The sequence below is a fragment of the Sceloporus occidentalis genome, unplaced genomic scaffold (genome assembly GCF_023333645.1).
Source record: "Sceloporus occidentalis isolate IW3139 unplaced genomic scaffold, rSceOcc1.0.p SCAF_420, whole genome shotgun sequence".
NCBI lineage: Eukaryota > Metazoa > Chordata > Lepidosauria > Squamata > Phrynosomatidae > Sceloporus > Sceloporus occidentalis.
The window spans coordinates 188,232-216,098 of NW_028317400.1; the positions used below are offsets into that span (position 1 = coordinate 188,232).

Genomic DNA, 27,867 nt, shown 5'->3' on the forward strand with positions numbered 1-27,867 from the left:
GTATTACAGATCCTAGTGATGGGGCTGAGGGACCGATGGTGATGGTAATTGAGGCTCTGATTGATGGGATTGGGGCCCCTGTGGGCCCCTGTTGGGGGAGGGGGAGTCCGATGCCCGTGTTTTGTGTGAGGGTTTTGTGGGCTCCATCAGTCATTATGGCCGGTATTGGGGTGTCAGGGTGCGAGCGTGTCACCCGTGTGCGAGCGTGTCACCCGTGTGCGAGCGTGTCACCCGTGTGCGAGCGTGTCACCCTTGCGTGTCACCAGTGTCATTGTGTGTTGCCGTTTGTGTAATGTTATGACGGGATGTAGCATCCAGTGTCTGTATCCCGGTGTCTGTGTATGTACTGTGTATCTGTATGTATGACTATGTATGCATGTGTGTGAATGTGTACATGTGTGCGTGTGTGTGGCTGTGTGTGTTACATGTATGCGTGTGTGTGGCTGTGTGTGTTACATGTATGCGTGTGTGTGGCTGTGTGTGTATGTGTGTGTTACATGTATGCGTGTGTGTGGCTGTGTGTGTATGTGTGTGTTACATGTATGCGTGTGTGTGGCTGTGTGTGTACGTGTCTGGATATGGGTTGATGTCACTGGGGTTTGTGTATTGTTTCTGTCGGTGGCAGTGTTTGCGTCTGACAGGAGGGAGCATCTCCTGTGTGTGTCTGTGCGTGTGTCTGCCCGTGTCATATATTTGCGTGTCTGTCTGTGTGTGGGGTGCATTTTTTTCCACTTTGTGTATCTGCGTGTAGCAAAACTGACCGTGTATCCACGTTTTTATCTGTATCTGTGAGCATTGCGCATGCATTACTGTGTGTGTGACAGTAGTGAGCAGCGTGTCCGTGGTGTGTGTGACAGTAGTGAGCAGCGTGTCCGTGGTGTGTGTGACAGTAGTGAGCAGCGTGTCCGTGGTGTGTGTGACAGTAGTGAGCAGCGTGTCCGTGGTGTGTGTGACAGTAGTGAGCAGCGTGTCCGTGGTGTGTGTGACAGTAGTGAGCAGCGTGTCCGTGGTGTGTGTGACAGTAGTGAGCAGCGTGTCCGTGTGACAGTAGTGAGCAGCGTGTCCGTGGTGTCCGTGTGACAGTAGTGAGCAGCGTGATAAGCTGTGGTGCTTGAGACACGTGTGTAGTGTGAGCCGTGCGCAATGATGGTGCCCGTGAGCCCAGTGGCTTCTGTAAAGTTCTTCCCACTTGAATGCTTGGGGGGGATTACTGTGTCGGGGTTTTCACGTTTGCCACGTACCGGGCACTGGGGGAGGTGGCAGGATTCAGTGGCCCAGTATAAAGCTGCGGGGTCACGTGTGTGTGTGTGTGAGGACACGCTAAACGTGCACCATCCTGTGCGACCCAAAACACATTTACAGAAAAAGCAGAGAAGGCAGTAAAAGGAGCACAGAAAGGATCCTGGGACGGAGTGTACCGGCAGCGTGTAGGTCTCCCCATGACGTGTACCGGCAGTGTGTAGGTCTCGGTGTGACGTGTACCGGCAGCCTGTAGGTCTCGGTGTGACTGACGTGTACCGGCAGCGTGTAGGTCTCGGTGTGACGTGTACCGGCAGCGTGTAGGTCTCGGTGTGACGTGTACCGGCAGCGTGTAGGTCTCGGTGTGACGTGTACCGGCAGCGTGTAGGTCTCGGTGTGACGTGTACCGGCAGCGTGTAGGTCTCGGTGTGACGTGTACCGGCAGCGTGTAGGTCCTGTTTTTTACTGGTTTTGCTGGGTGGTACCGGTGGTACTGGTTGTGCTGGGTGGTACCGGTGGGAGTGGTGGTCCCGGTACGGGGAGCCCCCCTGCGTTCTGTTTCAGTTGAGCTTATACTGCATCTGATTGGTTCTGGGCTGTGGGTGCCGGACCCTCTCAGTGCTGCACGACCCCCGCAGCCGGGGACGGAAAGAGCCGGTATCAGTGAGCTCTGTCTGTCTGTCTCTCTGTCTGTCTGTCTCTCTCTCTGTCTGTCTGTCTCTCTGTCTGTCTGTCTCTCTGTCTGTCTGTCTGTCTCTCTGTCTGTCTGTCTCTCTGTCTGTCTCTCTGTCTCTCTGTCTGTCAGTGACTATATACGGAGCACAAACAGGATTGCGGACCGATTGCGAGCTCCTGTGCCGCTCTCATTGGTAGCCACAGAGCTGACGAGTCTCAGGAATGTTTACCCCGCAGACCCCCGGGCTGGGGAGAGGCTGAGCCCCCCGTCTCCTGACATTTCATTTTGGGGTCTCCGCTTCTGTTCATGAAAGGAAATTGGATTAACCCATAGAATTCCAGAATGTTTGCTCTGTCAGTAAAGAGTTAACTAGGTTAGGTACGTGGGGGGTCCTACAGTCACACAATCCTCTCCTGTGGCCACGGGCCACTCCGGGCCCCTGTGCCTCACAAGGCTCCCTTGTGCATGCGCTGGCGATGATTTATGTCCGCGGCTGAATTAACCCCCTGTCCGCTGAGTCCGCAGATGCTCTGCACGAACTCCAGCCATGTAGCGAAAGGTCACGCGAGGCTGTACAGGGATTCCACAGCTTCCTGCGTAGGGGTGCAAAGCTCTCAGAAAGGGAGGCTCAGCGGGAACCTGGCGATATATAAAAATAACACACATTGTACAGCGCTGCGGAGTATGATGGCGATATATAAATAATAATAATAACACATTGTACAGCGCTGTGGAGTATGACGGCGATATATAAATAATAATAATAACACATTGTACAGCGCTGCGGAGTATGATGGCGATATATAAATAATAATAATAACACACATTGTACAGCGCTGCGGAGTATGACGGCGATATATAATAACACATTATTATTATATATCGCCGTCATACTCCACAGCGCTGTACAATGTGTGTCGTTAGTCTTATTGTGTTTGTTTTGCTCTCGGTAACCGGGGCAGGCGGGCTGCAGGGGTAATTAAGTCTGGGATAATTACCCCTTCCCAAACGCCTTATGTCCCCATTAGAATGGTCTCTCCGGGGACCATAAAAACTGCAGCAGACGATTGAGACGTAGTTGAGAAATGCCCCTTTTGTTGGTGCCCAGGTGGAGTAGGTTCATTGTTTGTGTTTCATTCTTGTGTTAGAGGCAGGTGCGGCGGCGGGGCGGCAGATGCCGGGGTCACAAGCTGGGGACACTTTAATTACCGGGAACCGACGTCTTTTGAATCTCTTCCTGGTGGAAACGGGAAATGACGCCGGAGCTGCACGCGGGTTCCGTGTCACGTGTTACTCCGGTGTTGGCTGAGAGTGTTTATGCGGCGTGACGTTGGGAGAGTTGGCAGTTATTGATGAAATGCTGGCGGTTTATTCGCTGCTCGTTGCGTTATGGAATAGAAGCCACGGAAATCCTCAGAAAATCCCAATCTCCTTCAACCGGAGCCCCAGGGCCCGCCAGACCGCCAGAGACGCCGTAACTGCCCCTGCGTGGGAGAGCAGCCTGTACCCCGGGGGGCTTGGCGTGTTCCGTGGCCACGTTGCGTGTTTGCGCACGTGTGAACAATGAGGGGCAACGAGCGTTTCGGATCAATAGCTGCACTTAGAGATTAAGCGGTTGCCGTGCGGTCGCTGCTGGTGGGTTCATGGATTTCATTGGCCCAGAGGATCGCTAATAATCGATTTAATCCCCAAAAAGGCTGCCTGTGAGGGAGAACAACATCCCGCGGTAAACTCATTTAAAGGGCAGCCAATCAGGACTCTCCGTTGGGGGCACGGCGGCGTGTCATGCGGGAGCGGTCACATCCGGGTGATCTGATTGGTTTAGGACGTTGCTATAGATACATTGTTAATTATCATCAATGTGCGTCTTAATTCTCCATGAATTGTCATTAAGGAACATATCAGCAGCCCGGGTAAATAAACATACTACATACAAGTTACACGCAACACACGGGGATGACAGCTGTCTACGTGTTGGGGTGGGTGGGTGGGGGCAAAATGTTTTAGCCCCTGACCCCCCCCCTTTGCCAACCTTTCCCTAGGTGGGGAGGGATAGACATTTAAATAGTAATTGGAGGGTGGAAGTAACCCAACGACAGGCAGGTGATCTCCATTCTTACCCCCGCCTGACCCCAGATACCCCTTAGCAACGGCCCCAGCACGGGGGGGGGGCACCAGAGGGCCAATCATCCCAGCCTACGTTTCTATGGTAATGGCTGCTTTAACAAGCTGCTGGCGTGATCCATTCCTCTACATATTAAAGGTACAGGAAGCGTGTGGAGCGAGGGGTTCTGACGGCACATTCATGGATCATAGTGACACGTAACAAATGACACGCATGATCCATGACGTAGCTGGAGAGACACAGCCACGCGATGCACATGTGAATGGTACAGGTATCACGGCGTGTAATAAACCTTGTAATGCGGGATATAGTGGATGGAATTGGTGAGAGGCTTAGTGCCCCCCCCGTAATACACGTGTCCATGCGTGATCTGGAGAGACGCGCTGTAATGTCACCGCTGTCTGCATGCGCTCCCTTTTGCACCTGTGTAGCACGTTAATCACACGCATCCCGCGCACCGTTTATTAATACACGGAGATATTATGGGGAGCCGGAACCCCGATCCACGATCGATAATAAAATAATCCCTGCGAGCGCAGAGCCCTGCCACGGAGCCACGGACCAAACCGAGCGAAGGCTCCGAAATCCCTCGCAAGTATGTGATTGCCACGGAGACACGAAACAGCTCTTTTCTAATTAAGATCCCTTGGCGAAGGTTTAACCCCGCGCTGTCAGCACTTTAACCCCACACGCTGTCAGCGCTTTAACCCCGCGCTGGCTTCCACTTTCTGCTCGGTTTTATTGGAATAGTTTGGGAGGATTTGGTGTTTTGGCCACGTGATGTGAGGAAGCTGTGTCACGGAACACGTGGTGGGTTCCCCCTCGGCCCGTGTCTTTGGATATACAAAAATATGATTATATATGTGGGGCTTCAGGGGGCATCCATCTCGCTGCCAAGGGGGCCGGGTGCGTTATCTCGGGTTAGGGGCGTCTGGCACGTGACCCCCGATTATAATTCACGCGCAGAGTCAGGGGCCCGTGACCAAGAGAGAGTGCACCACGACTGACGCCACGGAGAGCGTGTAGGCGCCGTGATAGATTGTCTGTAAAGGAGCGGCCAGGTTACCCCGGCTGGGGGTAAAAAGATTGTGACCCATCGAATGTTTCCTGTATGTGACGAGGAGCTCCATGCTAAAACGCGGCTTAGTAGATATGGCCCTGAGGCCTCTCTCTCGCAGCGCTGCATGATGCATAATGCACGAAGGCAATTTGTCTCCCACCATAATAGCCCTCCACCCCACCCCCCGAAGGAAGAAGCAGCCGGCTGCCCTGAGATGTGGCGCAGTAAGGGTTAACGCTCTTAATGCTGAAACCTTAATCTGCGGCTCCGGGGGATTTAAAGCAGAAAAGAAAGCGATCCGTCCATGGAGGGGCTGCCGCGGGATAGATGGGCGCCGAGTCTCTTTGTGTTCCTGCTCTGTGCTCGGTGTGACGGGGGCTCCGGCCGCCTCTGATTTCTCGGACCCCTCGTTCCCTATTGGGGACCCCCACGCCTGTAACGCCTCCAAGGGGCTAAAAGTATTTTCACAGCTGTAAGGATATCATAAGCCGGCCGGCACTCAGGGACCCCATCACTGGCTCCGTGCTCAGGGACCCCATCACTGGCTCCGTGCTCAGGGACCCCATTACCGGCTCCGTGCTCCGGGACCCCATCACTGGCTCCGTGCTCCGGGACCCCATCACTGGCTCCGTGCTCCGGGACCCCATCACGTGCTCCGGGACCCCATCACGTGCTCCGGGACCCCATCACTGGCTCCGTGCTCCGGGGCCCCATCACTGGCTCCGTGCTCCGGGGCCCCATCACTGGCTCCGTGCTCCGGGGCCCCATCACTGGCTCCGTGCTCCGGGGGCCCCATCACTGGCTCCGTGCTCCGGGACCCCATCACTGGCTCCGTGCTCCGGGACCCCATCACTGGCTCTGTGCTCCGGGACCCCATCACTGGCTCCGTGCTCCGGGACCCCATCACTGGCTCCGTGCTCCGGGACCCCATCACTGGCTCCGTGCTCCGGGACCCCATCACTGGCTCCGTGCTCCGGGACCCCATCACTGGCTCCGTGCTCCGGGACCCCATCACTGGCTCCGTGCTCCGGGGCCCCATCACTGGCTCCGTGCTCAGGGGCCCCATCACTGGCTCCGTGCTCAGGGGCCCCATCACTGGCTCCGTTATAGAGAGCCGCTCCCTGATTTGGGAATTATTTGTCATTATGTAAGGAAGGCTTCAGAACAATCGTTTTTCTCGGGGTAATAAACGTTATTGTACTTCGCTGCGGAGTATGATGGCGCTATACGGTATAAAATGATAAATCCGTGGAAGGGGGGGGGTTATACCGCAGCTCCGCACCACGAGACGTGGATTTACTCAGCTGCTCCTGATTTTAACGCATTAAATTATGCAAAGAGAGCACAATCGCCCCAGACCCCCCCCCCCCCGTCTCATTAAATGCCCCCTCTCCAATCGTGCGTCTTTGTAACACGGCGTGGGGGACAGATAACATTCATCGGTTAGCGGCAGAGACGTGGCCGCCATATTGCCCCCCCTCCCCCCCTTATCTGGCTAACAGCGGATTCCTGGCAGGAGAGAGATTAACCCCGTGAGGGCCTGTGGGGTAATCGGGACGCCGAATACCCAACGAAGGGCTTCAGTAATGAAGAGACCCCCATACCAGCCAATGGGAAAAGCATCGCCGTAAAGGGGGTAAAAATAAATAATCTCATCAAAAATCTGAATTCTCCTTAAAACGGCTCGAAATGAACAGAAAACATCCCCTTAGAATCAGGGACACGGTACTTGGGGGATGATTCAGGCTGCTTGGCGGGTATGGAACACGGTGTTCTTTGAGGACTGGACCTTGTTGATACGGTTCTGATCAGCGATACGTTCTCCGTCTCCAGGTACGGAACCGTTCCGGGTCCGCGGATGGTATCACCATGTGGTGCAGTAGTCTGCGCAGGCTCCTACAGACCGGTGAAGGAAGCACTTAGATCGGTCAATTAGAGATCAAAGAGCACAATCAGGAAAAAAAAACAAAGGCGTTGTGTAGCAATGAAAGCGCTCGGCCACGTAACGGCCGTCACGGTCTCTCGCACGCTCCTGAATTATTCAGAGAAACACACTTTACTTCCTTCTAATGACCTCTCGGATGTGAGTGTTGGGGGTTGTGGCTTCCTGCAGAGGCGGTGGGCTGTCACCGGGTGGTTAATGCATCTAATAAAGCGATAACAGGTGAAGGGGTATCAGCGAGACCTCTCTATATACCCCGATGCCCTGATCGCAGGCCGTAGCCCTCGGCTCGGGGCTGCAGGACGGTGCTGGGTGCCTCTGCTTGACATCTGGTGCAGCCGCAGCCTTTGTGGGGATGACGGGCCGGCAGATGGCTAATTGGAAGCGATAAACCACGGAGAGGATCTCAGGATGAGGAATCCCCGGGGGCAGCCGATGCCCCCCCCCCCCCCGTCTGAGGATGGCCCGAAGTCGGTCAAAGAGGCTTTTATACTTTAACCGTATTGTCTCCGGGCCGATCCAGGTGCGACTAACGGGAGCGGGCGCTGGGAGCCCAAATAACTCAGAGGAGCAGTATCCTGGGGGTAGTAGGGGTAATATCCTGGGGGTAGTAGGGGTAATATCCGGGGGGTAGTAGGGGTAATATCCTGGGGGTAGTAGGGGTAATATCCTGGGGGTAGTAGGGGTAATATCCTGGGGGTAGTAGGGGTAATATCCTGGGGGTAGTAGGGGTAATATCCTGGGGGTAGTAGGGGTAATATCCTGGGGGGGGTAGTAGGGGTAATATCCCGGGGGTAGTAGGGGTAATATCCTGGGGGTAGTAGGGGTAATATCCTGGGGGGGTAGTAGGGGTAATATCCCGGGGGGGGTAGTAGGGGTAATATCCCGGGGGGGTAGTAGGGGTAATATCCCGGGGGGGTAGTAGGGGTAATATCCCGGGGGGGTAGTAGGGGTAATATCCCGGGGGTAGTAGGGGTAATATCCCGGGGGTAGTGGGTACGAGGCTGAGCCTGCCAGGGGATGTTTTGATGTGTTTGCCGGTATCTTAAGCGTGTGGAAGTGATCCGTGAGATGGATTCTGTGAGAGCGTCACGGAGAGCCGGCTGTCTGTCCGTCACTCAGCGGGGGTGACGGCTGCGATGCACTTGCTGGAGCGGAGACGATGCATGCGCTGCGCAGGGCTGGCCGGCAAACCACTTGCGGATTGTAAAGGTCATCGCATTAAAAATGCAGAGAAAATCCATAACTGTCATGGAAGGATCCTGTGGGGGTAACCGGCGTGGGGGCCGCATCGGCTCACCGCTGATATGACGCCTCCGCGCTGCGTGCATGCGCAGGGACTGCATGCATGCGCAGGGACTGCATGCATGCGCTGGGCTGGAATTCCTTCTCGCCGCCGGTAACGATATTCCTGCCGCGGGAGACGTATAAACCGCGTGTTTAAATGTAGCTGCGTCACGACACGTGGAGCAATTAGGTTCATACGTGTGAAACGGTTATTGCCGAGACAGCTGGTGCGCCGCAAAAAACCCGTCCTGTGATGTAATTAAGAAATGGTAACGATAACGTATAAGCCGTGTGCGCCGCGTGTTCCGTATTCTGCGTGTTCCATGCATTGCGTGTTCGGTATTCTGCGCGTTCCATGCATTGCGTGTTCCATATTCCGTGTGGGGCCGATCGGGGATAAAGCCCCTTCGTGTTATTGGTGGGTTTTATATGACATCATCGGGGGCTGATTAAGACATTTGCGTCCTTTTCATTTTACCGGAAATCTGCGTTTTTGATATTTTGTTCCCTCGCCCGCCGCTCCGCTCTCTCCCGGCCGTCGCTGTTCGGAGGAGGCCCAGCCGTGAACTCCCCCCCCCCCCGGGGGCCCGGGGGCCGCACACGCTCCAGGATTTGGCCGGCTCCCAAAAAGGGGAATTGAGACAATCTTTTCAGAACCGGCTTCAGACGGCGACGCAGCGCCCGGGACCGACGCGTTTTCCAGGAGAATGGCGGCCGGTGCTGATGACCCGAGTGCTGCCGGTAACGGTACGAAGTATCTCTGAGGCGGAACGAACGTCTTTCTCCTGTCCCCGAATCCTCTGGCCGGTCCGTGGAATCGCGAGCGCCGTCTCCGGACCAATCAGACGTGGCGGCCGTTTCGGTGCCGCTAACCCAATCATAGGAGTTTGGGGCGAGAGCCGAGAGACCCCCGGAACGTGAATTTAAGGCGCAGGATTAGTGCGAGGAGACGAGCGATCCTCACTAATTGCCTCCTCCTTATCGGAGCATCGATGGCGTCTGTCTCGGTATCTGTCGCTTCCTCGTTCTTCTCCCGACGGCCGCCGACGGCTTCCTGCAAGCGATGAGAAGCCGACCGGCGGAGACTCGGATCCCGCAGGAAAACAGATCGATGGGGCGACCGCCGAGACCGTTATATGTTAGCGCGCCATGCAGTGATTGGTCGTCTGTTAGAACGCGGCGTCCTCATTGGTTAGGGTCTGTTTCTGCATGCGCGACACATGCGCAGGACGTCATCGCTGCAGGCGTCAAAGCGGCTCCCATGTGGCCCGCGTGTTACACGCGTTACTCCCTCGGCCTCTGACATACAGCGTGTGACTCTGTCCTGGCGTGTAAGCGATTCATATCGCACTACACGCGTGTTCAGGGATTCTGGGGAGTGTTGTAAGCCGGTCAGGCGTGTCGTCCCCCCGGATTGTGATTAACACCGGCACAAAACCCCTGACCTGTATGTTATCTGCACTGCAGAGAAATACGTAATACCTGCCATCTGTCTCGAATTCCAGGGACATCTGTTGGTGCCTCGTTTCTGCTGACATCTTTCTTATCAAGCTTTCCGTTGTCACCTCCTGGCGGCGAAGCATCCCGGAGAATCCCACATACATGTTGCGTGCCAAACCGATGAGACGGTTCCGTGTGTCTGGATCATGCCCCGGGGGGGGATGATATTTTACCCCAGGGGCATTTTGATTTTTCCCCCCGGATACTGGGAATTACCGTTATTATAGATGATTTTACCTGTTACGCTGGGTTTCGTTCTGAAATGTCATTTTGCCCCCGTACTCCAACGGCCGAGTGACCAAAATAATAAAAGAATCTGTATAAACCAATAAATAATAATAATAATAATAATAATAATCTATATAAACCAATAAATAATAATAATAATAATCTATATAAACCAATAAATAATAATAATAATAATAATAATCTATATAAACCAATAAATAATAATAATAATAATCTATATAAACCAATAAATAATAATAATAATAATAATAATAATCTATATAAACCAATAAATAATAATAATAATAATCTATATAAACCAATAAATAATAATAATAATAATAATAATCTATATAAACCAATAAATAATAATAATAATAATAATAATAATCTATATAAACCAATAAATAATAATAATAATAATAATAATAATAATCTATATAAACCAATAAATAATAATAATAATAATCTATATAAACCAATAAATAATAATAATAATAATAATAATAATCTATATAAACCAATAAATAATAATAATAATAATTATCTATATAAACCAATAAATAATAATAATAATAATAATAATCTATACATTGGGACGCGATTTCTGGATGAATTCTCCGGCTTCCATTCAGTTTCTGCTGCTATTAACTCTTTCCTCGCCAGAGCCGCCGGCACTAGTCGTTAGCCGCGTTTGTTGGATGAGCCGTAACCCTTTAGAACAGCTGTTGCCAACCAGAAGGGGGTTTATTGCGGCCCCCCTGCAGACGTCCCTGGAGGGGCGAGAGCTTTATTACCCCCAGATGTGGCTTTTCCGATACTTCCTCCCCGGATCGCTCCTTTTGTACCCGTCCTTCACGTTCGGCGGCGCCGGCTCCGTCTGCGTTTGGCTGTCGTTTTGTTCCATGCGATGGTCCCAGTCGGTGGTCCCAGTCCGGCTCCCTCTAATCCCCCCCCCCATCCCGAAGATCCTTCTTTAACCTGTTATTTATCGCTTAAATCCCGTGTTTTGCGGCTGGAATTTCTCGCCTGTTTCCACCTCTGTCATTTCCCTGATAATACATCTTTTTTACCCAAATTCCTTGAGTTTTTTAGCATAACCCGCGTTGTGACCCCGCGCAGTTTGATTTATTTTTAGCGAGGGTGACGGGCCGGGGGCCGGGGTCTAGAGAAAGCTCCGGCCCTTTAACCGAATCGTCACATTCCAGACGACCCCCGAAATATTTCACGTTTATGAGATTTATCTTTTCTTTAAACTTTAGTATTAATGTCCCCCCCCCCCCCCCCCGCTGCGCTGTCTTGTTGCCCCGTCGCCCTGGGATATCTGTGATAACAGCGTTACGGAGGGAGCAATCTCTAGCTCTAGAGGCTCGTCCGCTAAACAGCGCATCGTTCCCACGTTCTAATTCCTGATCGGATTCTCGTTGCGGAGGACGGTAAATCGGGGGTTTCCAACTGGTCGGACTCCAGCTGGGGCAGTTGGGGATATAACCGCCCCCTGGGGCAATTATACTTGTAGGCTCGATAATCAGAGGGAGGGCACGTTTGCTGCTGCGCATGTTGGAACATTGAAAGGGTTAATGTGCCGTGTCACAGGTTCGCTTTCCGAGCGGATTTTGGCTATTTTTGCCGCATTGTCGCGGTCTGGTGATAATTACACGGAGCGAGCGACGACCCGATCACAGGGGGGGCGCTTAACCCTAAGGGGGTCTTTGGGAGCCTCTGTCTCCTTGTGAGTCTTGCTGTGAGGCCGTATATCATAGGTGCCTTCTTTCCAGAGGCTGATATGGCAGTCCTGTAAATGAAAGTTTCCACTAGCTTCCAGCCGTGGCCCCCCAAGCCGTGCCCCCCCCCAGCCGTGGCCCCCCAGGGATTTTAGCTCCGCAGAATCGCACACTCATTAAACTTGATAAAGAAGAGGCAATTTTGCGTTTTCCGCAACCCGGTGCAAAGGGCCACACGGAGGGGCTGTTGAGCGGGGCAGATTCCCGGACCATCCGCCCCACTGTAGGAAAACAGAAATGGGGGAATTTGGCCAAAAATCTCTTAAAACCTGGCAGGGCGGCGGATCCCGACGGCTTATTCTGCATAAAATGATTCAGAAGCCGGCGATGGTTCCTGCCAGGCGGTGATGTTACCGGGACGAAGGAAAGCCCCTCGCTGCCAACCTCATTCCCTCCACGCAGCTAAATTTAGATGAATGAAGACATTAAACATATCCTCACGTCTCCGGTGCCACGCCGGGGGGCGCATGTTTCTAACACTAGGGGGTCTGAGACTGACAGGGAACGGAAGGAAGTTTTACTTTACTGAGAGGGTGGTGAATAAGTGGAGCAGCCTCCCAGCAGAAGTGGTAGAGGGTAATACAGTGAGGGGATTAAACACGCATGGGATAGACATACGGCTCCTGAATCTAAGACGAGACCGACAACTGATTAAGTTTTGAGTCTTTACAGCGGGAGAAACGGGCGACTAGACGGGGGGCCGGCGGGGGCCGATCTGCCAGCAGGGTCTGGGTTTCTGTGTTTTTCACTGGCTGACATGGGGTTAACACAAAATCTAAAAGTCCTTACAAGGATTTAACATTAAATTGTTTTGGGGGAATTATGTAAATGTGGGATTCATTTTTTAAAGAAATTGAGAAAAATTGAAAAAGTAAAAATTTAGAATTTGGCGCTCGAACGCCGACTGTGCTAAAGAGGAGCAGCGAAGCCGCGATCTCCCCTGGGTTGGTGGCACTGCGGGGGTTACGTGCTGCCGCGCATGGTGCTCCCCGGCTAATGCTAATTAGCAGCTGCAGCGGGCGATGCATGAACTGCGCTATTCTTCCCGCGGGGCAGTCGGGGCCGCGATCGCTCCTTCCTCAGCCCTTTATGAAGCTGGAACAAGCCGCCTCTGTGCGAGCGCCGAGCAGCCCCCCGCTGCCCCCCACAGCCCCCCCAGCGCTCAGCTACACAACACGCGCCCCGGCATCCCCCTGCCGGCTGGGAGTTATGATGTGTTGCACTGAAGATGCTGTAATCACTAATAGGGTCGGGTTTTTATTTCAGCTAAAGTTGGTGGATGCGTGGAACAGCCATCCAACTGCGGTGGTAAATGCTGTAGGGATGTCTAAGATATCTCAAGATTGGCATATGGCCCTTCAGAGGCCTCTGACCTGGCGTCTCCTCCGTGTCATGCTGTCGCCGGGAGGTGGCTTCGCTGGAGGGCCGCGCAGGCATTAGGAAGGCATGGGGCAAATAACCCGCCGTGCCTCTCCTGAACCCCCCCCCGGGCAGCGCGTCCGCCGGAGTCGTCTCTGTGTTTCGGGAGCCGGATGCGGCTGAGTTTTTGGCTCCAGTTCCTGATCCGGTTCCAGTTGCTTCTGATCCAAAGGAGGAGGAAGCCTCGGGGGGGGGGGGGGGTCGTACGGACTTAACCCTTTCCTGCGGCCGGCTGTGTGATATCCGCAGATGGGTTAGGGTGGGATTTCAGGCTCCGTGCGCGGCCCCCGGATCGCCGTCTCCCGGCAGATTAACTCATTAGGATTATCTCCCGGCGCTGCCAGTCCTGATACTCGCTGCCGGTCCCGTGCGGTCGCCGGAGGCTCCACTCAGCCCGACCCGTGTTCTTCCACTCGTCTGCTTAATAAATGTAAATGTGTAAATGTTTCGGCAGGACACGCGTGTAAATGTTTCGGCAGGACACGCGTGTAAATGTTTCGGCAGGACACGCGTGTTCCCGTTCAGCTCGTTGTTGGCGCCCCGAGTGCTGGGGGTTCAGGGATGATCTATAAACGGAGCCGTAACGGGATCCGCATCTCACAAAAATCTCCCAAAATAATACAAAAGGAATTTAATGACTGAAATGTAACGAGGGGCCCCCGGGTTGGGGGTCTCGGCGTCCCGCGGGGGGGTCCTGACGGCTTCCGCCGGTGGGTTGGGGTCCGGCCGGGGGTCACGCTGCGTCCCGGCGGCTGCTGCCAGCTCTCTGTATCCGGGGTGAGCGGAGCCGGCTGGGAACTGGCGCATGTTCAGGGACGCCTTTCACGGAGCACAATGCCGGCCGCAGACCCGATACCCGCCGCGGATACCCCGTCCTCAGCCGCGATTAACCCCCGCAGAGCCGGTCAGGGTGCCGGTAAATCTGGTGTAGAGATGAAAAGATAACTGCAGGGCTTCGTTGGCCGAGTGGGAATCGTTGGCCGAGTGGGGTTCGTTGGCCGAGTGGGGTTCGTTGGCCGAGTGGAGATCGTTGGCAGAGTGGGGTTTGTTGGGGGAGGGGCGATTGTTGGCGGTGCGGAGCGGGCGGCGGGTCTGAATTGCCTGTATACGCCTCTCTTTCATTAGAGTGTCCGGCTGAGTGATTAAGACTGAGCCGTTCTATTTGTCCCCACAGGCAGTATTGTCTTGATTAGTTCTCCGAGCGCATGCTGCGGGTCATGGCATGCGCTTCGTGCAGAGGCAGCTCCTGCGGTCGCCGTCGGTGCAGGGACTCCTCTGCCGCGCATGCCGTTTGCTGGTCTCTCACCCGAGGCAAGCGATCAGACGCTCTGAGTTTATCCCATTAACGCGCATGACTTGCACATCTGAACGGATGAGCGGGTGTCGCAGCCGCCGAGCACCGCGGGGCCCCAGTGCATTCGCATGTGAAGCTTCTATACCGCGCACAGGCCTAGGTGTCCGATACATCGCTCGTTACAGGGATAAAAGCCGCCGTCACGTGACTTCCACTCTATAGGCTGCAGTTTAAACCGCGTGACGAGAGATGGCTGGGAGGGGGCTCCCGTGTACAGTCCAGGGGGGGCTCCCGCGTTCAGTCCAGGGGGGGCTCCCGCGTTCAGTCCAGGGGGGGGCTCCCGCGTACAGTCCAGGGGGGGGGCTCCCGTGTACAGTCCAGGGGGGGCTCCCGCGTTCAGTCCAGGGGGGGGCTCCCGCGTACAGTCCAGGGGGGGGCTCCCGTGTACAGTCCAGGGGGGGCTCCCGCGTTCAGTCCAGGGGGGGGCTCCCGTGTACAGTCCAGGGGGGGCTCCCGCGTTCAGTCCAGGGGGGGGCTCCCGCGTACAGTCCAGGGGGGGGCTCCCGCGTACAGTCCAGGGGGGGGGCTCCCGCGTACAGCCGGGGGGGGGGCACCATCAGCCGCCTCTCGTCACAGGGAACGGCAGTCCTGATATTTTGGGTGACTTTCCACACTGAGCTGACGCTTTATGGCGATGCTAATGAAGTCCGTCTCTCCTTAGACCCCCATTAGAGAGTCTGACTGGGTGATTAAGACTGAGTCATTCTATTGTTTCCCGCAGGCAGTTTGATAAGAAGACGAGGCGTTTAGTAGATTTGGGGGTCAGATAATAGAGCGAGAATCATACAAATGGCTGAAAACATATTTTTGGGCAAAAAACACAACTGGGGTAAAAAAAGGAAACAGCGAGGCGCCTGAAAGCATTTTTTATAAGGGGTCTTTGTTTGGCGGTCAGTGGGTTGCGTCCGACTGCTGTCTCTTGCGGTCTCTTTGGTCCTCTGGTATGTCTAATGGCCGTCCTGTTTCCCGATGGGCCGCGTGGAGCACTGGGTGGTCTCGCTCATGTTATTGGGGTCTCGTCCAGCTATAACTGGAGTCCTTATGTGGCTCGTGAGTCGGGCTGGACGGGGGGCAACTGGCTTCTCACAGCGTGCAGTCGTCACGTGGAAGAAGAGTGCAACCCCTTTATTGCCCCGGACATAGCCCCCACTGGTGCAGAAGGGGTTAAGCGGCTGGGTAAGGCCGGTTCCACTAACCTGGATTTGGGTCACGGCGCGGAGGGATTCTAACCGGGTCGCCGACTTTTACTTTTCTGTGACTTTCACCCAAATCCAGAACAATAGCTGCAAAAAATAGAAGGGCCGGGGGGTAAATAGGCCGGGGTTACCAGGAGCCCTGGGGGGTACATAGGCTGGGGGCCGCCCGGGGCCGATCTGCCGGTAGGTTGGGAGTTTCCGGGGTAAATGCTCAGAGTTGTAGGAGTTCCCGGCGCGGCTGAGGATGCTGATGTTATGAGGAATGCGTTTGGTGTTTCTGCCCCCGCTGGGATCGCTGGGTTTATAAATATCTGCTGAAGCCCCCCGCTGCGTGACCTCCAAATCCCACCGCCTGAAGTATGCGGAGAGGAACGTGTGTTACATACATGACGCAGGCGTGTAGCGGGTCGCATATAACTATATGTAAGGAATCATCGCCCAGCCCCAGTAGCTGCCCCCCACGGGGTAGAAGGGGCAGTTTTCAGCAGATGCCCCCCCCCCCCCCCCCCGGTGCGTCGGGCTCTGTGCCTTTAAGGGAATGTTGGCTGAGCCCGGCTGCCAAGACATGAAAAACAACCTCCATTTACTGGCCTTTTCAGCAAAGGGTTGCCGTGGAAACTCGGCTAGAAACGGGAAAATGACAAAGATTGAGCAAAACACGGAAAGAAAAGGATTTGTTGAGAAAAAGCATTAATGGCGAGCCGGTGGCTTTTCCTGACGGATGCCGGGAAACTTCGTGCTTTTTTAGCCCGGACGGCCTGGGATCGGATGTTGGAGCCGGCGTTAGGATCCGCGCATGTCCTGCGGCCAACGCATGCGGTGACACGTTACTTCATTACTACTGTATAGGGGGCTCCCAGAGCCTGCGGGGACCCCCGAAATTCCTATAGAAACGGGCAGAGGTCCGGCTTTTGAGCCGCGCAGATACTAAAGAGCGTTAACCCTTTACAATCCTTCCCGATAACTCTCATCACTCCTCGTCTCTGCTTATACTTTATATATTATAGCGGGGGGTACGGGACGGGAAATTATATCTCGCTGTTCATATAGATTATTCATTATTAACCCGTTACACGCGCTCCGCGGAGCACTCGCTTGTAATACAGGAAGTGATGCGTGCGCGGCAGAATGACTTCCCCCGGGACCCTGAGCTTCACATGCATTGAGTGTTCCTGATATCTCCTCCTTTAACCCTTTCAGTACAGTTCTCTCCCGTGGCAGAGGGTTAGACGCCATTTGCAGATTTCAGTCCCGACGTGCGCTCTCTCCGTGTGTCCGGGGAATTTTAATGACTCTGATGACACGGATTCCGAGAGCCGCAATCATAACGCGCCCCCCCCCTCCCCCCGTGTGCCGTCGTCTGAATTGCATGTAGCCGTCTGCATGACGGAACGATGGCCACTGCAACGAAGGCCCTACGTATGACAGAGAGCTTACGCTCTAATGTGATGCTTTTGGGCTGCTGTTTGTCTGTATTTATTAGCGGACATGCGCGCTGTGTTTTTTTATAATGATGTCATGGGGGGGCAGCATTTTGTGTCGCGCCGTCGGTCAGGGTTAGTAAAACTGCGTGTAAAATATGTCGTGAACACGGAATGCCGGTTTGCGGCGTTAGTTACAATGTTACAGAGCAGCTGATTAATTCATAGAGAACACGTTACATTGTAACACGCATGTCTGCACTCAGACCCTGCGCTCTGTTTGTTACCCCTCTGGGGGCTGGGGGGGGTCTTCCATTATAATAAATATCCCAAGATGTCCCGTGAAACCCGATAGCCGGTGAATTCTTTGCCTGATCTGAGTCTCGTTTTCCAGAGCCGATGACATCATAGGCTTTCCAGTAAATGCTTTCAGCCCCACGGGGTGGTCTCGGGGGGGGGGGGGGGGTATGTTTCGGATGTTTGGTGTCAGGTTAGGTAATGTTATGTTTGAGTCGGGGCCGCCGGGCACCTGAATATTTGGCTCTTTTGGTGTTTATTTAGTCACTTTTTCCACTACATCTCGTGAAACATTTGGTTTGGATCCCAGGCGTTTTTACAAATCATGCGCAGCATGGGGCAGATAACACGAGCCTCCGTGGGGCAGATCTCTCCTTCCCCAATGTGGTGGCCCCTTGTGCGGCCCCTCTGCATCAAACCACCGGCAGTTCTATAAACACGAGTGCAAGCTCTTGGGGCAGTGAGAAGCCGTGTAACGATTGCGAGAGACGTCCGTCAGACGCCGGTAAATTCACCTGGAGTCCGGAACGCGATCCTCTCCCCGGAACCCTCAGGGAAGCTGCAGCCCGAGCGCCGGCTCTTCCCCAAACCCGGCTGAGCTATTAATACCCCGGCCGCGGGGAACCGTGTCACGCGTTCAGATACAAAATACATTTCATCCGTTCCCCCGCAGCCTGTCAGTGGAGGGACTGGATGCAGCGCGGCCGAGACTGTTGGCACTATATGAATAAAAGCTATTAATAGTAATAATAATAACGTTCCCGACGTGGTTCTGCGGCGCCCCACGGGGTACAGAATATACACGGATCAAACGCGGGACGGATGTAACTAATGTTACTCGTTACTCTGTTATTTGTTACTCTGTTGCTCGTTACTCTGTTATTTGTTACTCTGTTACTCGTTACTCTGTTACTCGTTACTCTGTTATTTGTTACTCTGTTATTTGTTACTCTATTTGTTACTCTGTTGCTCGTTACTCTGTTATTTGTTACTCTGTTACTCTTTACTCTGTTATTTGTTACTCTGTTACTCTTATTTGTTACTCTGTTACTCGTTACTCTGTTATTTGTTACTCTGTTGCTCGTTACTCTGTTATTTGTTACTCTGTTACTCTTATTTGTTACTCTTACTCATTACTCTGTTACTCGTTACTCTGTTACTCTTATTTGTTACTCTGTTACTCGTTACTCTGTTACTCGTTACTCTGTTATTTGTTACTCTGTTGCTCGTTACTCTGTTATTTGTTACTCTGTTACTCTTATTTGTTACTCTGTTACTCGTTACTCTGTTACTCGTTACTCTGTTATTTGTTACTCGTTACTCGTTACTCTGTTATTTGTTACTCTGTTATTTGTTACTCTGTTACTCTTATTTGTTACTCTGTTACTCGTTACTCTGTTATTTGTTACTCTGTTACTTTTTAAGGTGGAATTCTCCCCGTTGTGTCCTGCGGCCTCAGTTTGGGGGTAGATTGGGGTAATTAACCTGTCCCAGGATGTTTGGCAGGATCAGAATTGGGGATCAGGGACCGTTCCTCTGTCTCGGGGCAGTAATGGGACCGGCGGGGTACATGGGGACGCGGCTCCGGGGTTTATCGTAGGTTTACTGACCAACGGCGGGGTCCCCGGGGTCAGATAATGCCCCGGCCCGAGTGGCATTTACTAAAGAGTGCTGGAGTCTTCAGTTCTGTGATCTCAGTGCTGGGGCGGAATTATTCTTATCGTCATTTCTTTTATTACCCGAACGCCCGTCTGATTTCTGTTTCTTCTCCAGGATCGTTTCGGAACGACGGTTTGAAAGCCACGGATGTTCTGGCCGTCCTGAAAGAGAAGGTGGCCTTCGTGTCAGGTAACGTCCTCTGGTGGCTGAGATTGCTGAGTCTTCGAACAGCTGGTCCCATTAAGGGTTAATTATAACCGTCCTTTGGGATGTTATGGGGTTAGGGAGCGATGTTGATGTTGATGTCCGCGCAGGTTGTGTGCTGGGTTCATACTCTGCAGATTGCAGCACAGCGGGGGTTAATGGCAGCTGCCCCCGGGGGTACCTGTTTATCCAGATGTGGCAGTTAAATAACCCGCGGTAATCCGGGATAATCTCCAATCCTTCCCGGCTGTGCATTTTAGAAGCTTCTGTCTGAGACTCGCGGATTAAGGTCCGATCCGGATCGCTTTATATGGATTTCTATGGAGTTTTATAGCACGTTTAACCTCTTCAGTGCCAGGAAGGGCAGTGGCCCTAAAAATACACTTTTACCACCTTGAGTGCCATTAAATAACGTTTTACCCCAAATGATAAATCCCCCAGAAATGTGTTTGTTTAGCCCCAGGATTATATTTCCAATGAACTCAGCTGAACCGCGAATTTCACGCTGAACTCGGCAAAACCCGTCAATGTGTATATTATGCATTACATCCAGACTCCGCCGAACCCCGCAGCCCCCCGAATCCTTTCTTTGGACTCCGCCGAACCCCGCAGCCCCCCGAATCCTTTCTTTGGACTCCGCCGAACCCCCCAGCCCCCCGAATCCTTTCTTTGGACTCCGCCGAACCCCGCAGCCCCCCGAATAAGGGGTTAAGGATAGCGGGGCAGGGTGTAAGGGGTTAAGGATAGCGGGGCAGGGTATAAGGGGTTAAGGATAGCGGGGCAGGGTATAAGGGGTTAAGGATAGCGGGGCAGGGTATAAGGGGTTAAGGATAGTGGGGCAGGGTATAAAGGGTTAAGGGTAGCGGGGCAGGGTATAAGGGGTTAAGGATAGCAGGGCAGGGTATAAGGGGTTAAGGATAGTGGGGCAGGGTATAAGGGGTTAAGAATAGCAGGGCAGGGTATAAGGGGTTAAGGATAGCGGGGCAGGGTATAAGGGGTTAAGGATAGCGGGGCAGGGTATAAGGGGTAAATGATATTGGGGCAGGGTATAAAGGGTTAAGGATAGCGATTGGTCCGTTACCGGCTGTTAACCGTCTCATCACCGTCTGTCTCCGCAGGAGGTCGCGATAAGCGAGGAGGGCCGATCCTGACGTTCCCGGCGCGCAGCAACCACGACAGGATACGGCAGGAAGACCTGCGCCGACTCGTCACCTACCTGGCCAGCGTCCCCAGGTGAGGGCCGGGGGGCACGGATCTCGGGATTATTCCGGCCCGAAGCTCTCAGGATCTGAACTGAAAGTTTCATGAAGTCCGGTTCCGTTCTGTGAAGCTTCTGTCCCACTTATAAAATAATCTCGTTAAAATCCTCATCCCAGCCACCTCCAGGCCTGGCCAGAAACTCATTCAGGGGCCGCCTGGCGCATGGGGCGGCGCGCTCCGCGTAACTCTACCCCCGGACACCGCGTAACTCCCCCCCCCCCGGACACCGCGCTCCGCGTAACCCCCCCGGACACCGCGTAACTCCCCCCCCCGGACACCGCGCTCCGCGTAACCCCCCTGGACACCGCACTCCGCGTAACCCCCCCGGACACCGCGTAACCCCCCCCAGGACACCGCGTAACCCCCCCCCCAGGACACCGCGTAACTCCCCCCCCGGACACCGCGCTCCGCGTAACTCTCCCCCTGAAGCTGCTCTCCGCATAAATCTGCCCCGGACGCCGTGTAACTCTCCCCGTGACACCGTGCTCTGCGTTACTCTCCCCCGGGACACCGCGCTCCCTGTAACTGTGCCCTGGGCGCCGCGTAACTCTGGCCCGGGTGCCGCGCTCCACGTTACGCCGGCATGGGGTGGATTTCCGCTCTGACCTGATGTTTTTCTCCCTCTAGCGAAGACGTCTGCAAACGAGGCTTCACGGTCATCATCGACATGCGCGGATCTAAGTGGGACCTGATGAAGCCCCTTCTGAAGACCCTCCAGGAAGCGTTTCCCGCGGAGATCCACGTGGCGCTGATCATCAAACCGGAGAACTTCTGGCAGAAACAGAAAACCAACTTCGGCAGCTCCAAGTTCATCTTCGAGGTTCGGATCCCCAAAATATCAAACAATTCAGACAAGAACGTGGAGGGCGGCAGCGGCTGGCGGGGGTCCCGGCAGCGGGGGTCCCGGCAGCTCTGGTCTCCATTAACGCACCGGCACTTACCGGCAGAGGAGTATCTCCTCTGTCAGATAGACGATATCGTTGTTATTCGACCTCAAATACATCCCATAAACCTCAGAACTTTATTAACATATAAAGAAACCCAGACGCTGCCGGCAGATCGGCCCCTGGCGGCCCCCGTCTAGTCGCCGTTTCTCCTGCTGCCTTAATCAGTCGTCGGTCTCGTCTTAGATTCAGGAGCCGTATGTCTATCCCATGCATGTTTAATCCCCTCACTGTGTTACCCTCTACCACCTCTGCTGGGAGGCTGTTCTGTTCATCCACCTCCCCTCTCGGTAGGTGGGATTCAGCAGTTAGACATGCCGTGCTGCGGGTAAAGTTACTAACGGCGCTCTCTGTGTTCAGACCAGCATGGTGTCGGTGGAAGGTCTCTCCAAGCTGGTGGATCCGTCTCAGCTGACGGAGGAGTTCGACGGCTCCCTGGATTACAATCACGACGAGTGGATCGAGCTGCGGGTTTCTCTGGAGGAGTTTTTCGGCAGCGCGGTGCACCTGCTGTCCCGGCTGGAGGACCTGCAGGAGACGCTGGCCCGGAAGGAGTTCCCGGTGGACGTGGAGGGCTCCCGGCGGCTCATCGACGAGCACACGCAGCTGAGGAAGAAGGTGGTGAAGGCGCCGGTGGAGGAGCTGGACCGCGACGGGCAGAGGCTGCTCCAATGCATCCGGTGCGGCGACGGCTTCTCGGGCCGCAACTGCATTCCAGGAGGGGCCGATTTCCAAAGCCTCGTGCCAAAGATCACCAGCCTCTTGGACAAGCTGCACTCCACGCGGCAGCACCTGCACCAGATGTGGCACGTGCGCAAACTCAAACTCGACCAGTGTTTCCAGCTGCGGCTCTTTGAGCAGGATGCCGAGAAGGTACCAGAACTCGCCGGGCCGGCGGGTACCGACCTGTTAGTGCAGGTCAGGGGGGTTATGGGTCGGGGGGTTAAGGGTCGGTTCCTGTTAGTGCAGGTCAGGGGGTTATGGGTCGGTTCCTGTTAGTGCAGGTCGGGGGTTATGGGTCGGTTCCTGTTAGTGCAGGTCGGGGGTTATGGGTCGGTTCCTGTTAGTGCAGGTCAGGGGGGTTAAGGGTCGGTTCCTGTTAGTGCAGGTCAGGGGGGTTAAGGGTCGGTTCCTGTTAGTGCAGGTCGGGGGTTATGGGTCGGTTCCTGTTAGTGCAGGTCGGGGGGGTTATGGGTCGGTTCCTGTTAGTGCAGGTCGGGGGTTATGGGTCGGTTCCTGTTAGTGCAGGTCGGGGGTTATGGGTCGGTTCCTGTTAGTGCAGGTCGGGGGTTATGGGTCGGTTCCTGTTAGTGCAGGTCAGGGGGGTTATGGGTCGGGGGGTTAAGGGTCGGTTCCTGTTAGTGCAGGTCGGGGGTTATGGGTCGGTTCCTGTTAGTGCAGGTCGGGGGTTATGGGTCGGTTCCTGTTAGTGCAGGTCGGGGGTTATGGGTCGGTTCCTGTTAGTGCAGGTCGGGGGTTATGGGTCGGTTCCTGTTAGTGCAGGTCGGGGGTTATGGGTCGGTTCCTGTTAGTGCAGGTCAGGGGGGTTAAGGGTCGGTTCCTGTTAGTGCAGGTCGGGGGGGTTATGGGTCGGTTCCTGTTAGTGCAGGTCGGGGGTTATGGGTCGGTTCCTGTTAGTGCAGGTCGGGGGGTTATGGGTCGGGGGGTTATGGGTCGGTTCCTGTTAGTGCAGGTCGGGGGGTTATGGGTCGGGGGGTTATGGGTCGGTACCTAGGGCTCCCCGTGACCTGTACACACGCCAGCACATATTAACAGGCCGGGGACAGCGTGTATGCGCGTGTTTCATGTATACAGCTATATATTATAGAGTGGGGGAGGTGTGGGGATTGTGAGAGATTTGTGTGACACATGTTACACGCGTGTAATGGATTCCATGCACACGCCAGGCCTCTCCATGTGACCAAATATGCCTTTAAACGCAGGGTGAGACACCCCAGTGGGGGGTATGTGGTCACCCTCCCCCGAGGGTTATACCCCCTGCAGATAAATGCTCACTGGGCTGTGTCTCGTGACGTGGCCCCCGCTCACCTGACGTGGCCCCCGCGGTAACGTGTTGCGCTTCTCCCCATGCAGATGTTTGACTGGATCACCCACAACAAGGAGGTGTTTCTCCAGGGCCACACGGAGATCGGGATGAGCTACCAGCACGCCGTGGACCTGCAGACCCAACACAACCACTTCGCCATGAACTCAATGGTGAGATCCGTGTCATCCGTGTGATAGAACACGGGGTTTGTGTTAGAGTGCCAGGCGTGTAACCGGGTGATAGAAATACACGGGTCCTACACGGAAACCTCGCATGTTCGGGACTTCCATGTTCACCGAGCTTTTTTTTAAACTGCACATTAAGTTGTGCTCTGACCACATCGTCTGGATGGCTGTTCCAGGTATCTAATCCAGGCGGGTGTTAGGGGGTTTATACGGAGTAACTCGCGCAGTATTTGACCCGACCCAACCCCCCCTGATGAGGCGCGTGGAATGCGCCCCCCCTATTATATGAGCAGCTTTTTAGAATTAGTTACTGGGCTTTAGGGAGAAAGGAGAAGAAGGGGTTGTCTGTGCAGGGAGCGGGGATCCAGCCGGCCTCCTCCGCAATAAATCTGGAGGTTTATTTGATGCCAGGAGTATCCCATGGAGAGGCGCTTTGGGGCGACCCCTCCTGCACGTGGCTGTAAATTCTGACAGCAGGAGCTGAAGTGTAAAGACGATGAAGGGGGGCTGGAGGGGGGGCAGTCGGATGCTTTCCATGGCTGGCTGAGGATAACGGTAGTTGGAGTGCGAGAGGATGCCTGCATGCTGTCAGGTTTTTTTCCAGGAATCACGCATCTGGAACCCAACCTCAGCCGCGTTCTCACAAGAAGGTGATCCTGAAAGATTTTGTTGCCATAGTTGCAGAATAAGTTTCTTGATTCTATGCTTTTAAACCATGTGATAGCCTCATACCCAGCAAGCACTCTGAGCTCCCAGAAAAGTGGGGCATCAGGGAAGGAGAGGGAGGCATCAGGGGAGGAGAGAGGGGCATTAAGGGTGAAGAGAGAGACACAAGGAAGGAAAGAGGAACATGGCGGAGGAACGAGGGAAATCAGGGGTTTGAGGGCAGAAAGAGGTACTTGGCAAACTACACAGGGCCACTTGGCAGGTATGAGCCCTGCTTGTTGGAGGCTGTCCCCGCAGTGGGACGATCTGCGGAGCGAGGGGATCTGCGGAGCGGGAGGATCTGCTGCAGAGTGAGGTGATCTGCGGAGCGGGAGGATCTGCAGAGTGAGGTGATCTGCGGAGCGGGAGGATCTGCTGCAGAGTGAGGTGATCTGCGGAGCGGGAGGATCTGCGGAGCGAGGTGATCTGCGGAGCGGGAGGATCTGCTGCAGAGCGAGGTGATCTGTGGAGCGGGAGGATCTGCGGAGCGAGGTGATCTGCGGAGCGGGAGGATCTGCTGCAGAGCGAGGTGATCTGCGGAGCGAGGTGATCTGTGGGGCTGGAGGATCTGCGGAGCGAGGTGATCTGCGGGGCGGGAGGATCTGCGGAGCGAGGTGATCTGCAGAGCGAGGTGATCTGCGGAGCGGGAGGATCTGCGGAGCGAGGTGATCTGTGGGGCGGGAGGATCTGCGGAGCGAGGTGATCTGCGGAGCGAGGTGATCTGCGGAGCGGGAGGATCTGCGGAGCGGAAGGATCTGCGGCTCTTTGTTGGATTGATTGACGCTGCGATTAAAGAACGCTCTGCAGTTCACTGATGTGAAGATAATTAATGCCGCATGTCCCGTCTGCTCGGCGGCGTTCGGGGTCTGTGCGGCCCCCGGGGCCGTCTGTTACCCCTCAGTCCTTTCTCATTGTTGTTACTTGGCTGATGCTCTGTGGTTTAACCCTCTCATGGCCATAGATTCACTTTTGCTGTGAGAGGCGCTGCCTCCCTCGCTCGGGGCAGATGTTAAAGACGGGGCTGCGGAGGGGTATATTTGGGGTGACCGATGAGAAATGTCTAGAAATGCACCCCACTAATGCCTACCCCGGGGAGGGAAATGGGGCAGGAAGGCATTTCAGCTTCAATCTTTCTTTAAACATCAGAGGCAGAGGATTATTCTTCGTATAATTCAGGGGCCGTCCAAGTAGCCGCTCTTTGGGCTCTGATTCTATACATTTACATGATATAAACTGTATAGATTGTTGAGACTGTATACGTTCTATAGATCATAACGTTTATATACATTATTTGGACTGTATAGATTATATTATATAGTTGGGTCGATTATTTACACGTTATGGGTTGTATATGTATTATATACTTTATATAGATTATATAGGTCATATTAGTTATATAGATTATATAGGATGTTATATATTATAGAAATCATATAGATTTTATAGATTGTTATATTGATTTTTTAAATTGTATAAATTATGTGGATTGTATAGATTATTTAGACTGTATGGTTTATATAGATTAGATTGTATAGATTATATAGTTTATATTGATTATTGAGACTGGATATGGGTTGTATGTATTATATAAATTATGTGGATTGTATTATATACTTTATATAGATTATATAGATCATACTGGTTGTATAGATTCTATTATATAGTATATATCGGTTATATAGATTATTTGGATTGTATATGGGTTGTATATGTATTATATACTTTATATAGATTATATAGGTCATATTGGTTGTATAGATTATAAAGAATGAGAACATATAGAGAGTTCAGTAGAACTGCAGTAGGTTTTGCCGCTGCGGCCGTAAATTTTTTGCTCGTTTAACCCTTTCCAGCGTGGCCGTAACCGTCGGTTTCTCCCGTTTTCTCCCGTTTCAGAACGCGTACGTGAACATTAACCGCATCATGTCCGTGGCGTCGCGGCTCATCGAAGCCGGCCATTACGCGTCTCAGCAGATCAAGCAGATCTCCACCCAGCTGGACCAGGAGTGGAAGAGCTTCGCGGCGGCGCTGGACGAGAGGAGCGCCATCCTCGCCATGTCAGCCGTGTTCCACCAGAAGGCCGAGCAGGTGAGCCGCGGGAATAACGAATCAATTCCCAGAGAATTTATCTGCGGAGCCTGTAAAGGATCAGGAAGCGGGAATATTACAGGAAACAATAAATTCCTAACCATTAACCCATTAGTAACCAGACTGGTTTGGGGGATCTGGCGGCTCGATTTCCCGGGTGTTCATCCTGCGCGCTTTGGCCCCTCGTTATGCTTTTGGCCATCACCCGGTACGCGCTTCCCGGACCTTTTTTTCTGGAATCCTCCGTCGTGCCTCAGTTACAGTTTGTGTTTTTCTGCGCGGACTCATTAAGGACAAAACGGATAAATTGTTGAACTCCCAAGAGATTTTCTTTTGCCTCCAGAGCCGTTTTTCCGCCAGCGGTCCTCCCGGCTGCGCTCGTTCCTGTGTAGCGGACGCAGGCCTGGCAGACATGCGCGGCTGTTGCCTTTGAAGTGAAGGCCAAGCAGCTCCGATCCTTGAGATAATGATGTGGGAGTTTGGAGCGTGGAGCGGATCCGGGCCCCTGCCGCGCGATGCATGCGCTGAGCTTCACACAAATTAACAATGGGGCAAACGAGGCATTTGTCTCGGGGCCCCCGCTTGCTGCAGTGTAGTTTATGTACATGTAGTGCCGGGGGCCAGATGGAGGCCACTTGGCGCAGGGGCCCCTCTCTTGCAGCAGTGCTTCTCGCAGTTTGACAAAAGATGGCGCAGAGAGCTTCCTACTTCCTGTCATGTGACAGGATCGGCCAGTGAGAGCGGAAGCCGCGTGTCTCTCTGCTCGTAAAGGCGAGGCTCGGCGTTACGGTGTCAGAATCTCCCGGCCGGCGGCCCCGGGAGCAGAGATACTCTGCAGGCAGCCGCCGGGTCGGCGGGTTATGAAATTGGGGGAGGGGGTCTCGGCTGTTTTTGGAATGTGAGGAATGCTTGGCTTTGTTTCAGTTTCTGTCTGGCGTGGACACGTGGTGCAAGCTGTGTAACGATGGGGGTCTGCCGTCCGAAATGCAGGGGCTGGAGATGGCCATTCATCATCACCAAACGCTATACGAGGAGGTCACGCAGGCGTACGCCGAGGTGAGGACCCCCCGGGGGGGCGGGGACGTCATTTTATGGGGCGTCTTCCCTGCCAGCTGAGCAAATCGGGCAGAAATGTACAAGAAACGGGCAAACTCCTTCCCGAACAGAACCGCGGGGCTGGCTGGGGGTGATAAGACTGGATGTCGGCCAGCTCAAGGTTGGGGCCCCTAGGTTTGTCTGGGAATCTT

The 27,867-nt window shown here is 53.9% G+C and overlaps 1 pseudogene; it reads left to right on the forward strand.

Moving 5' to 3' along the window:
• Window positions 1-15,564: 15,564 nt before the first annotated feature.
• LOC149272770 (kalirin-like) overlaps window positions 15,565-27,867 on the forward strand; it is a 31,844-nt pseudogene continuing 19,541 nt past the window's right edge.